The 14,088-nt window shown below is 43.0% G+C and overlaps 1 protein-coding gene across 2 annotated transcripts in view; it reads right to left on the bottom strand.

Moving 5' to 3' along the window:
* Window positions 1-14,088, bottom strand: part of CCDC93 (coiled-coil domain containing 93) — a 1,008,240-nt gene that overhangs the window by 764,712 nt on the left and 229,440 nt on the right. The gene's annotated exons all lie outside the window — the stretch shown is intronic.

Below are 14,088 nucleotides of genomic sequence, written 5' to 3'. Positions count from 1 at the left end.
GAGGGCGAAACCCTTATTAGCCATTTTTTGCTTAGACCTGAGCCAGGGTCAAGACTGATTTGCATATGGATGGGTCCAAACTGGAATGGCATGGGTAGCAAAAAAAAAAAAACGATGGATTCAGGCCCAGATCTCTGTACTTCGGTGGATGTTTGACATTGTTCAGCATTCTGTCCATCAACTGTTCTTTTTGCATTTGTCGCCCCAAGTGGGAAGGGTATGCCCAGACGTGGATCCCTTGCTTCCCATACCAGTGGAATCAAGCTAGCCAGACTGATGAAGGGTGATGCCCTGAAACCAGTCCTAGGATGCTTGTTTCCAGTCCAGGGAGGACCTGGCTTGGCAATTGGGCTTGACTGTTCCCATAGGGAACAGGGTCAAGACTGATTTGCATATGGCTGGGTACACACTGGAATGCCATGGCTAGCAAAAAAACGATGGATTTATGCCCAGATCTCTGTATTGGGGTTGAATGTTTTACATTGTTCAGCATTCCGTCCAACACTTGTTCTTTCTGCATTTGAATTCAATGTAGGCAGCCTTGAAGGTACCCCACCCATCGAGGGATAGCCAATTTAGTATTTTCAGAATGAGGATGAAGTGACTGAATTTCCTCTTGTTGGCAGGTGGGCTGAAGAGTGAAGGACAGCTTACAACACTATGAGAGGCCTGTGATTAAGGAATTGGTGTATTCAATTATCAATGTAACCAGTGTTTAAACAATTTGTTTCAGGTCAAATCTGGGAAAATTGGTCTGAAGTCTCTAATGGTGTGAAGACAGAAGTTGGCATATTTGACAGTAGCTTTATTGTTGGTGTGGAATCCAGGGTGACACCTATGGCCTTAAATGAAGTGATGGTTACAGAGAAATGCTAAAATCGCTAACTTGTCCTGCCTTTCTGTTGGTAATCCAATGTTTAATTATAAAGCAAGAAAAATCAATTTAGTTTTCTGTTCATTTACTCTGTTTCATTTTGGCTCATCTGTTTCTGGAAGTCCTTTAAGCAGTTTATTGGGAGTGTCACTGCAGTCAATACCCTCTTTGTGGAGAGTGAGGAGGAAATCATGGCTAAGATTATAAAAGGCGGTGGACAAGTTAATATCAGGATGCATTATTTGCCAGTATCCAGATGCTGAAGGGAGCCATAGATAATCTTGAGAAGGCTGGTTTCTGTGCTGTAGTTCAATACAAAGCCTTACTGGAAGGCATATGTATGGTTATTATTGTCAACGTGCCCATTCAGTTGCTAAAGTATACGTTTTTAGAGTAATAAAAGGTATGGGAGACTGGTGACTGGGTGAGTCGTTTTTATGACAGCTTCTATATAGCTAGTTTTAAGATTATCTGGTACACCTGCTTGAAGTGAGGCATTAATGCATTTCAGGGGAGGGCTGATAAAAAAATTTAAAGTCCTCCGACCTTGGATGCAAGGATGGGATATTTGGTTGAGCAGGAAGATCTGGTTTCAGAGATGGCTTTTTCAAGAACCTGGAGTGTGATGGGACAAAAGAGTTTCAACTGGCTGATATTTGTCTAGGAGTAAAAGAGGGGAGCGTTATTCTTGTTTGGCAGATTGTTGTTCTGTTTGCTTGTAAAAATAGAAAATTCTTTGCATCAAGATTTGTCAATTTAGTGGGAGGGAGCAGAGAACAGTTGGTTAAAGCTATGGTACAATTCCTTAGTACGGCTTCTAGCAGATTGTAGTTTGTTTTTTTAGATAGATGCATTTAGCTTTTATATAAATGATCTCTATATGTATGCCTCAAGGATTTGAGCAGGGCAAGGTATCCCTGGTGCGGTGTTCTTACCATTTCTGTTTGGATGCTCTCACTGTGTGCACTTGTGTGCTGCTGAGGCTGGCTTGCCACTGGTAGGAGATGATTTTTCATTCTTTGACAGATGAATAACAGTGCCCAGAAATGGGTTACTTTATGTAGTCTAGAACAGATCTGTTTGGGTCTGTATGGGGGTTGGAGGGGGCATGTGTGACAGGAAGAAAGTCGCCATCTCTTTGAATAAAGCACACTAAAGTTGATGGAAGGAATGCTACCCTGAGTGATTGCAAGTGGTTAGCCTATTTGCAGGAATTTCTGTGTAGTGTCTGCAATGTAGGTAAAATGGTAGCGGTAGATGATCTGACCAGTTCAATGGAAGCGCATCTAATGTTTGCATCAGTTCGTCCTTCGCAGTGAGGAAATCAGTAATGGAAGCCCTTAAGGTGGGTGCATGAGGTAACGTGTTGAAAGAGTTTGTTGTCACACAGAATGGTCTTTATTTGGTCCCCGGCTTTATTGTTAACGTTTTCTAAGAGAGGATGAAGTCTCCCAATATCTAGGTAATAGCTGTGAGAGTCTACCTGGTATCTAATACTTCCATGAGACTCTATTATGACCAGGAGGGACACTGATGAGGTTTATTTTGTCTGGAACAGCATTGTTGGTAAGGAGTTTGATGGTGAGACATTCAAATGTGGGTATTGGTAGAGGTTTGATAACACTGTCTTTGAGATTTTCTTTGCAGATGAGTGACCCCCAATACCAGCTTTGAGCGTATGCCTCTGTGTATGATATTGTATCCTAGGGAAAGGATGGTGTAAATAACAGGCTACAAAACTGGGTTAAACTAGGTTTTGGCAAGTGGTTGAATAGCCAGTATTTCTTCATGCAGAACAGATGAGACAGCTACCGTGTTTGTGATGGTAGATCTGCAGTTTATGAAGGGAACAGTTTTGTTGCAAGTGGTAATGTTTATGGTCCTTAGTTTATTTAGGTATGCCGTTTTCATGTTATGTTTGAGAAATCTAGTCGTTTGAATAAGTAAAATTGGATGTATGTTGGTTGGGTGGAATAGGTACAGCTGGGTGCATAGTTGAGAAGGGGAGAAATGAGGAGGTTAATAAAGTTGCCAGTGCTGATTTCAGTGACAAGTGGTGTTAGAGAGGGAAGAAGCAGAAGAGTTATGTTTGGTCAGTATGGCTATTTCTTGTTCATGTTATGTGACTATTCTGAGCAGATACAGTATCAGGGATTTACCAAGCTGAAGGAGACAGTTTAGATGGGTTCACTGGGAGCTACAATGAGAGGAAGAGAAGTAGCAGTTTGCCTGGTGTGGGCGGCAAGCTTGTAATAGCATCTGTGTTATCCTACATCCAGGATTTAAGTGAGACAGGTGTGTTCTCAAGAGGGTAGGTAGGTGCTCAGACCTCTTCAGAAGCAGTGACATATTATGTCAACCGGGGGAACGACTGACGTTAAGGCCTCACAAGATGTAGGATCGGCTTTCGATTCACCATATGTGGTTGAAGAAAGGTAAGTGTCTTCAGTACAGGATGAGTGTAGGTTTAAATTTAGACAGTGGATGGGGAAAAATGGAGGGTTGGAGGACAGAGGTTAATCAGAGATTGGAAGGGGTAGGGGTATATAAGTGTTTGAAGGAGAGGCACGGGGGGCCTTTGTAGAAAATGTGTGTGTTAATCATCAATGTGCTAAGAAGTGTAGAGATATGCAAGTTGATGTCCGATGATTGAACCATCTGTCATTGTGAAAATGGCACAAGGCATGTTAAAATATCCAGGGAGTTTTGGGGTATGGCCTGTTGGTATTTAACTTTTGTTCATGATGAAAGTCAGGAACGGTGTGCATCCAGATGGTGACATCATTTGTGAAGAATATGAGGTCAGTCTTAGTCACCCCAGATTTCTGGCTAAGGTATTTATTCACAAAACAAGTCTCATGGTATTTTATTACAGTGTCGTTTTTGAGGTTCCTTGAGAACGTTCTATATCCCAGTGGGCTATGCTGATCTGGAAATGGAGGTTTGAGTCATGGTCTGAATGTAACGTTACAGTCTCTGGGGGTGAAGATCATAAAAGTCTGGTCTAGGTAGACACTGTTTAGCAACCTAGGGGAAGTAGGGAACATGCAAGAAGAAAATAAGTTACTAACCTGTAACTGTGGTTCTCGAGTATTGGTATCTTTCATAGATTAAAATGCTTGAATCATTCCCCATCGTCGAAGTGGGAGTCCCACTGTACACAGAAAGCAGTAAATTAAAATTTTACATTGAAGTTAATGGAAAAATACATTTGCTTTAATAGCTTATCAGTGTTATTACAAATGACCAAAAGTCTAGCCAATCAGGCAAGAGCACCCTTTACAACACTCACCACAGAGGCTGCAGTCGCTCAGATTTTCTAGCACAAGTGATGTATAAAAGAATAAGACAAGAGGTGAGCCTCTATGGAGAGGAGGGTGGGTCGCATGTGAATCTATGAAAGATACCAATACTGGAGAACCACAGTTAAAAGTAAGTAACTTATTTTCTTATCCAGTATTGGGGTATCTTTCATAGATTCACATGCTTGAACCAGAATAATTAGCAGTAAACATACTATATGTATATATATATATTAAATAGTGGGACGGTGGGAAAAAGAGTAACTGTCTCACCTTATGCAAATACATTCCGTAGAACTGCTTGTCCTACTGCTGCGTCCATCCTGTCTGTGGCATCTAGGCAGTAGTGCTGAATGAAGGTGTGGCTGCTAGACCACATTGCCGCTCTACATATTTGCTGTACAGGCACTCCTGCGAAGAGAGCTGCGGAAATGGAGACAGCTCTGGTGGAGTGGGCTTCGACGTTGGTTGTCAATGGGTTTCCTGCTAGCTGGTGACAAAATTGTATGGCGGTGACAATCCACCAAGCTATAGCCTGTTTGGTAACAGGATATACCTTTCTTAGTTGTCCATAGCCTACAAACAATTGACCATTTCTGTGAAATCTGCTAGTCTTTTGTATGAAGAATTTGAGGCATCTCTTGATATCTAAGGAATGTAGGGTTTTTTTTCTGCTGGAGTTTGAGGATTTGGGAAAAAAGTTTTCAATATTACTGATCCATTCAGATGAAAGTTTGAGGGAACTTTGGGGATAAATTTTGGATTAGTTATAAGGATGACAATGTCAGACTTAAATTGGACAAAAGGCTGAGTGATTGTGTATGCCTGAATGTCATTGGCACTCTTTGCTGAAGTAAGCGCTGGGAGAAGTGCTGTCTTCCAGGAAATGTATTTCAACTCTGCTTGTGTATAGACTCAAATGGCTGCTTCATCATTTGTGAAAGTACAATATTGAGATGCCAGGGAGGAGAAGGGATTTTAACTGATGGAAACAACCTGCATAGTCCCTTAAGGAATTGTTTTACTATTCTGGAGGACCATAAAGATGGAGAATTAGCAGAACAGCGAAATCTAGAAATGGCTGCCAGGTGAACCTTGATGGATGAGTGAGAAAGACCTGATTTTGCCAAGTGAAGACAATACAGAAGTATCTGTTCTGGAACAGATGTCAGAGAGTGGACATAGGAATCCTTACACCATATGCAGAATCTTTTCCATTTGAGTTTGTATGTTGTATTTGTAGTCTGGGCTTTAGCATTAGTGAGAACTTCACAACAATCTGTTGGAATGTTTAGGTCAGCAAATTCATAGAATTCAGGAGCCAGGCCAATAACGGAAGAGAAGTCTGGTTGGGATGATGGACCTGCTCTTGATTCATCGTTAGTAAGTTCGGTATTGGTTCCAACAGAATGTGAGGATGTTCCGAGAGGAGTAGGAGTTCTGTGAACCAAAACTGGCAAGGCCACTTGGGAGCTATCAGTAACAGCCACAAGTTTATCTCTTCATCTTCTTTAGAACTCTTGTGATTAGCGTAAGCAGGGGAGAAGCGTGAGCATAGATTCCTGACCACTTGATCAAAAATGCATTCCCCCCACGACCCTCTCTGCGGTTGCCGGCTTGCATAGTACTGTCATTTTTTGTTTTCCTTTGTCGCAAAGAGGTCCAACGTGGGCTTGCCCCAGTGAATAAAAAAGATGATTGAAAGTTGTCTGGTTGAGCTCCCATTCGTGGCAGGTTGTGTAGGTCCTGCTTAATGAGTCTGCAAGGGTGTTGGATACTCCTGGAATGTGTTATGCCCTGAGAGTTATGTGATGTTGAAGTTCCCAATTCTATATCTCTTGCGCCTGGAGAGACAGTGCTGGTGACGGTGTACCGCCCTGCTTGTTGAGGTAAAGCATGCCTGTGCTGTTGGTTTGGATCAAAACCGATGAGCCCCTGATCTTAGTCAGGAAGGATTTGAGCGCTAGGAAGGCAGCTTTTAATTCTGGCAAGTTGATGTGAAGCATTGCTTCCTGGGTGGTCCATTTCCCTCTCACTGTCAGAACTTGAAAATGCGCGCCACATCTGTCTAGGGATGTGTCTGTTGTCAAAACATGTTCCGTGCTTTGATTCAGGAACCAGAGACCTTCTGAAATGTGTGGCATCTTCGGCCACCATTCCTTGACCTGTTTCATTGGTGGGGTTATCTGAACAATGACGTTGAAAAATCCGTTCATTGGTGTCCACTAGCTGCCTAACTGTTGTTGAAGTGATCCCATGTGGAGACGGCAGTTTGGTATCAACAGAATGCAAGAGGAGAGCATTCCCAGAAAATATTTGTAGATCCGGACAGTGGTGGATTATTTTTTGTCAAGAGACAGCGCTAGATTTCAAATCTTCTTCTGCCTGTCTTGAGAGGCGAAGGCCTTTGCTTGTTCTGTATCTAATACAGCTCCTAGAAAGGTGTTGTCGGTTGACTAAGTTAGGTGTGATTTTTGGTAAATGACTGAGAGGCCTATGGTATCGAAGAGAGATAGGCATGTTGCCATGTCTCTGGCTGCTTGGGACGCTGTGTTTGTTTTTATGAGCCACCGACCAAGTAGGGAAACACTTATCTGAGATTTTTGGGAAGCCAATAACATTCTACATGCTACTCAAATGGGCTTCAGACCACTACATGGGACAGAGATTGCATTAATTGCTGTTACGGAAGAAGTTAAAAAGCGACTAGATATGGGCATAGAAACAGCTATTATTCTTCTAGACCTCAGTGCCACTTTTGATACGGTAGACCTGGATATACTATTCAATATTTACATTGTACCATTGGCAGAAATAGTCGAGCCCTTTGGGCTAACTTTGGTGTCTTACGCAGATGACACACAACTAGTTATATCGCTTTCACAGGATTCCTGCTCTATAGAGTCAGCATTTGTTCCATGTCTCCAAGAGGTGGCAGCATGGATGACTGAAAGTAAACTCAAATTGAATGACAATAAAACAGAGGTGATGATTTTCGAACAATCAGGAAAGCCCATAAATAATCCTTCCGTGACTGAAGAAATTGGTTTTCTACCCCCACCTAAAGATTTTATTATAAGTCTAGGGGTTTGGCTCGATCCATAATTGTCAATGGCGCATCAAGCTAATAAAATAGCTGCTTCCTTTTTTGGCCTTCTTAGATTGTTGAGAAGGGTCTTTACCATCTTACCACTCACAGCTAGAAGGATAATTGCACAGGCATTAATTGGCTCCCAAATCAATATGGGAATGCGCTGTTTATGGGCTCCTCGGGTTATGTCATTAAAAGATTACAGAGAGTCAAAAATGTTACAGCACTTCTGGTACTGAATATTCCTAAACAGGAATCCAATAAAGATGGAATTTCATCATTGCACTGGCTGCCAGTAGACAAGAGGATACAGTTCAAAACATTATGCCATATGCATAGAGCTTTGCACAACCGAGGTCCTGTAATGCTTAGGTCATTAGCGACCTTTTATATCCACAACAGCTCACTTAGATACTCATCAGCAAATCTGGCAGCCATTCCTAAAGTGAAGAAAGCCAGATGTGGGGGAAGCTCTCTGGCATATAAGGGGGCAAGATTGTGGAACTCAGTGCCGACTAGCATACGAGCAATGGACCATGAACTATCTTTCCGCAAAGCCCTCAAAACATGGCTATTCAGGGTCTGAACTTTTATTTATTTTTGCTGTATGTTTTTGCTTCACGTTTGAGCGCTGTGAGGCTTTTGGGCAGTTATGCGCTATACAAATCAAAATAACATAACATAACAAACTCTGCCACCGGAGCTAAGACCTTGGTGAACACAAAGGGAGCTGATCTCAGACCAAATGGTAACACTCTGAATTGGTAATGGGTGCCTGCTACCTTGAAGTGTAAGAATTTCCTGTGGCTGGGGTGAATAGGGATATGAAAATAGGTGTCTTGGAGATCTAAGGCCATCATATGATCCCCCCGATTGATTAATTGTAATACATCCTGAAGAGTGACCATACAAAAATGATTGTTTTTTCAGGAATTTGCTCAGTTGTCGAAGATCTAAGATGGGGCGCCAGTCTCCTGTCTTTTTCCGAATGAGGAAGAAGTGAGAGTAAAAGCCCGTTCCCCTCTGAGACTTTGATACAATCTCTAATGCTCCCTGGTCCATCATTGTGGTGATTTGTAAAATAATCCCTTTCAAGTGGGCAGGTGGGGGTCCTCGCAGTGGTACATCTGGAGGGGTTTGTTGAAATTCTGTGGTATGCCCTCTGGTGATAATATCTAGAACCCATCGGTCCGAGGTGATCTGGGACCACTGGTTGGAGAAACTGGAAATTCTGCCCCCTATCTGAGAATTTGAATAGGGGTTGGAGGTAGGCGCCAGGTGGAGGTCAGTGTTTTTTGGATGTGTCCTTGCCCTTGTAGGAAGACTTTCCTCTGGTGGTATGTCTGTAGGCTGCAGATAGTGGCTGCCTATAGGGTTGTTGTTGCTGTTGCTGAGTGGTGGCTGAACAAAACTGACACCAATAAGGATGGTACTGTCTATATTGGTGGAGGCCGCCTCTGTAGGAGTAAAGTCCTCTACCTCTTGCCCCTCGAAAGGGCTGCCTTCTGAATTGTAGGGTACCCAAAGATCTAGCCGTGTCCGTGTCTGTTTTTATCGATTGTAGTGCGTCATCAACATGCTTGCCAAACAGTAGTTCTCCATCATATGGCATGTCCAGAACCCTCATCTGAACCTCTGGGCGGAAGGAAGTGGCCTTTAGCCATCCCTGACGTCTTAGTACTGCAGCTCCAGCTTGCTGGCAAAAGCCTGTGGACGACGCATCTATTGCACAATCTATGATCTCAAAGGAGATCAGATCTCCCTCCTGTAAGATCTTCCGGGCTTCAGCTCTAGAATCCTCGAGAAGGAGATCAATGTATTGGGAGATGTTCGACCACATCTGGCGGCCGTATTGTCCAAAGATCGCTAATGAGTTTGCTGCCCTGACAGTTGTAGCCGCCATTGTGGAGAATTTCTTTCCTATTGTGTCCAAGCGCCATCCTTCCTTATCCGGGGGCGCGGAGAGGATGGGTTTCTGGACCTGCGTTGGGCTGCCTGAGTTATCACAGAGTCAGGTTTGAGTTGACCAATCATACAAGCTGGTGAGTTTTCTGACGCCTTGTTCTTTTGGTCTAATCAGGGAAGTACCGCTGGTATGGAGGATGGGGTCTGCAGCACCTTAAGGCCCTCTTCCCAGATGTAATCTACAATCGGGATTGCACAAACTGACTTTCTGGTGTCTTCTTTAAAGTCATAAAGAAAGCAATCCAATTGTTTTGTGACAATGGGAAGCTGGAATCTCTTGGCTGCTCTTTCCACAGTACTATGGAACTCTCCTATATCTTGTGGCGAAGAATCTACTGGTGGTGGAGTAGAGGGGCATGATGTTTACGTCTGGTAGTCATCCCATTCATTGGGGGCTGAGACAGTGTCCTGGATTTCCCCTTCTTCTGCGTCATCTACTGAGGAAGGCGGATCATTTTCGGGACGTGGAGACGGCGGTCGTAAAGGTGTTGTAGGTACCTGAAACTCTGAGGATTCGTCTCTGGTAGGTGGACTTAACAGCAGTGGCCAATGCGGTAGTGGAGTTGTTGATCCGGGTGGTGGGAATCTATTGTAGTAATCCTGCATCATATGCTGCAAATTGGCAATCAGTGGCACTGGCATCTGCACTGTTGGCTCGTGTTGTTGTGAACATGTGCATTGTTGGTCATCAAACGATTCTTGAACATACAACTGTTCATTCTGCTGGTCTTCCTCATCATCTTCATGGCATTTAATTCATAGGTCTGAAGGACTACAAGCCACTGCAAACAAACCATCATCTGAATAATCATCTCCATATTCCTCTTCATCCTCATCAAGATGATGTTCTGGAGGTACAGGCGATACCAAACTGGGTGACCTATGTGACGACAGTAATATCTCTTGAGCGGATTTACATCTTACTGTTATTAACTTTACGGGTAAAAAGGACGATTTCACTGAATCAACTGCCATTGATGGTGTAGGCGTTGTCGGTGTGTCTACAGGAAAGAAAAGGGCCGTTGAACGTGTTGGCGTCGACAGAGCTATCGTCATCAGTATGTATGTTGACGTCGATTCAGCTGCGTCGACGATTTAGAAGCCTTTGTGATAGCCGATTTCTTAACCGACGTCGATAGAGTTGATGTTGAGGAGTGAAACCTCTTTGTCAATGACTCTATAATCGATGATTTCTTCGACACTTTCTTACCCTGGGGTGTTGTCGATGGTAAAGAAGGCCCATGCTTTACGCTCAACAATGTTTTTATTGTCGATGATAACGGTAACGACATTATTAGCATGGGTGAAAGCGGTGCTGTCAACATTGGTGTCGCTGTGGTAACAGTGGGGATCAAAGCTGTCGTTGACTATGCGCTCGTCAATGGCCTCATCAACTAGACTGAAATTTTTGAAGTCGATGGTGGCAGAGAAATGGATGGCTCTTTAATTTTTATTGTACAGGCAGCTGGTGTGAAAGGTTCAGAATGACCCTTCTCCTTGTGTTTCTTTGAAGTGGAAGAACCTTCCTGCGTTTTTTCCTCACAGGATGCATTTTCTCAGCTGCCTTACTTCATTTTGGAGAGAAACTCTCCACATCTTTTTCTCTTTCTCGATGTCATTGAGGTGCCGCTGTCATCATCATCAGAGAGGGGGTATTCCTTGGATTTAAGCTTTTCAAGCCAGCGGAGGAGCCTGGCCTCTGTCTCTCAAGGTCTTGTGAGGAAAGGTTCAACAAATTTTACAATCTTTCACCTTGTGTTCTGAGTGTAGACAGTAAACGCGGTCTTTGTGAGGGTCCTCACAATGAAGCCTTAGCATTCCACAGGTGCGGTAAGGTCGAAATAAACCTTTCTTGGCTGTAGACATGATGTAGAAGTCACAGCTGTAGAAGCAAAAAAAACAGTATTCAGAAGAATTCCTGTCAGGAAAAAGTAAACTGAGGAGAGCTCAGGGAGACTCCCTTCACACGACGTGTGGTAGAAAATCTGAGAAACTGGAGCCTCTGTGGTGAGCGTTTTAAAGGGTGCTTTGCCCTGACTGGCTGGACTTTGGGTAATTTCTAATAACACTGATAAGCTATTAAAGTGAATGTATTTTTCCATTAACTTCAATGTAAAACAATCATTTACTGCTTTCTATGTACCGTGGGACTCTCACTTCGACAACAAGGAATGATTCAAGCATGTGAATCTATGAAAGATACCCCAATACTGTTAGTACTGGAGAAGTAGCAAGAACCATTATAGGAGATAATAATCATGAGGTACGAGGATTATAATAATCAAAAAACACAGTATGTTATGTTGGTGCATTTTAAGACAGATGGTAGCAAGAAAACAGTTTATAATGGTTTCAGATGCATTAACAAGACAGGAGGCAATTTGTCAAGGCAGCAGCCTATTTACCATGCAGCTTTTCGAGGCACTGAATATAATAGGGACATGAAATGTCAATACATAATCATTGTGGAAAAACAAATAAACGGGTCCAAGTAAAAAAAAAAAAAAAGAAAAAAAAAAGCATTCTAGGGCAGTATTCATGCACAACATATTATATCAATTTGGGCATAGGCAGAAAAACAAATGGCAGTATAAACCACTAGGCAGTATTTGCAGAGCAGCTTTGATGAGCAGCTTCGAGCACAGGCAGATTCTTGAAACAGTGTAAAGTTCACAGTCAGTGCATGCTTTCAGAGTGGGGTGAAATAAGAGTGAATATGTGGTATTAGATGACGCAGTAGGAAATCTGTACTTATCGCTCATGGCTTAACCATAGGGGAACAGGTGTGCCTAGAAATGAGGTTGTACTAGGCTCTGACTGGCAGTGTGACAGGCCTTCAGGGGGCACAACAGGTCCAAATGCTAAGTGTCCTTAACCGTCTCCCTTCTTCAGGTCCCTGAGCAAGGATGCCTTAGGAACATGTATAAAGTAGTGGCAGGGTAAGGTGGAAGAAAGGACTTCCTTCCACACTGCTACTCACAGACTCCAAGTGGATTAGGCCTGGCTGTAATATGGGTAACCATCCAGACATCCGCCTGACTTCCAGCTCAAGATTGTATGAGGGGGTAGAAATATGAGGTGGCTGGGGGGCTGAAGGTAAATAGGAGCCAAGTTCTTGACTACCTCTTGAGCCACCGGTCTTCAGAAATGGACATCCAAATTCAGCAGAGATTAAAAAACGGAGCCTGCAAGATTGAACTAAAGAGAGAGTGTAAAGTGAAGGCTGAAAGAGGCATGAGATGGAATCGACATGAGACACCCTCGGTCTTCAGCAATTGCAGCATTCAGCAGTGCCAGTGGCAAGCTGCTAAGGAAAGAATAGGGGACCTTCACTTTTTAGATCTAGCTACAAAGTCTATAGCCTTCATGTCATCAATTCTTCAAAATAATGTAATTTGAGAAAAGCACAGCAAGGGAGAGGGCCTTTGGGTCGGCCCTCTTCAGCTTTACAGGGTTGTCATTGCTTGGTTGGCTGACCATCAAGGTGATGCCATTTTGTGGAGGGCAAGATTGCTCCATTTGTGTTCCCATTAGGTTTTGATGAGGGGATATCAATGAATGCTTTTGTTGGACTGCAGGTGCAACGTTCTTGTGCCTGATATGCAGTGACTGTTTTTGATGTATAACAAAACAACATATGAACTAATTATGGCTTTGTGTTTAGTGTTGCTCTTTGAATGTCTTAACCAATCACAAAGTGCTATTCACTAATCATCCTTGCATTTTTATCTGTTTTACTTTGATGACACGATAACAGGTTTGATTTACAGTTTTTTCACAAAGTAAAGACGTGCACTTACACGGCCTTTTTTGCCATGCAAGATTTTGTTCTGTATGTCTTTTTCCCAGCCTGCAACACAAACTTGATCTTTTGATCTCTTTGCAAAACACTCTTCTTTGAAGGTACAGCTTAACACTACTGACTCCCTCTGTTAAGCAAAGGGGTCCTAATCCCAGCTTTCACATGTTTGTGGCCCAAGATGTTGATTTTCTTTCTAGGCCAGCGCAGGGCAACACACAGAAAGCTGTCCAGCTATTAACAAACACTTCCCTTCTACAAATAGCCAAACCAATTGGCTTGGACAATGCTTTTTTTTGGCGCGGGATACGAAATTCCGCCTCTGTGTTAATCTCAAATGTCTCCACCATTCTCCTTGAACTGAAAACATAAAGCATTTAAAATGTGACCTTGGAATTTGAGGATTTATATCCGAGGAAACAGAACAAGACAGGGATTTGCGAACCCGCGTTTTGGAATTTTAAGGCTATCTCACGGCTCGGAACGTTCATAACTCGCATAATCATGCAAAAAAACAAAATTAGTGCAAACCTCAGACAAGCATGAATAAACCACAACTCGGTCAACGCAGCTATGCGTTACTGAGGCCTCATTACAGCCGTAAACAGATTGTGCACATCAGCTCCGCACACAAACACAGCGGAAATAAACCTAAATGTAATTAACAAAGTTAATTGACAAATCACCCACATGGAAAATGCGTTTCTGGCCACTGTGCTAAAAAGTTGTTCAGATTTTCAGAAGCCCATCTGCGGAACGATTATAATGCAGCACCGAGCTTTATTTGTAAAATTAATAAACACCGGTGCTCAAAGTGCTGCTCAGCCACCCAGCTCGCTATTAGCAAAGTCGCACAGTCCCGAATCCACTTCAGACCTCTTTAATTCACTGTCAGGCACACTCTACCCCGTTATCTCACTCTTACAAGTTTATGCTTTCTCATTTGTCGACAGGTTTTCTGTATTTCTTTTCCTCTATCTGTTGGTTCTGTTTGTTTTCCCTCTTTTGAGGTCGGGAAATGTCTGATGTCGAGAAATAAGTGCCAGTCCCCAGAAAT

This window comes from Pleurodeles waltl, chromosome 3_1 (assembly GCF_031143425.1).
Source record: "Pleurodeles waltl isolate 20211129_DDA chromosome 3_1, aPleWal1.hap1.20221129, whole genome shotgun sequence".
NCBI classification, from domain to species: domain Eukaryota; kingdom Metazoa; phylum Chordata; class Amphibia; order Caudata; family Salamandridae; genus Pleurodeles; species Pleurodeles waltl.
Note: the sequence above shows the minus strand (reverse complement) of the source record. Positions and strands in the feature narration are given on the sequence as shown.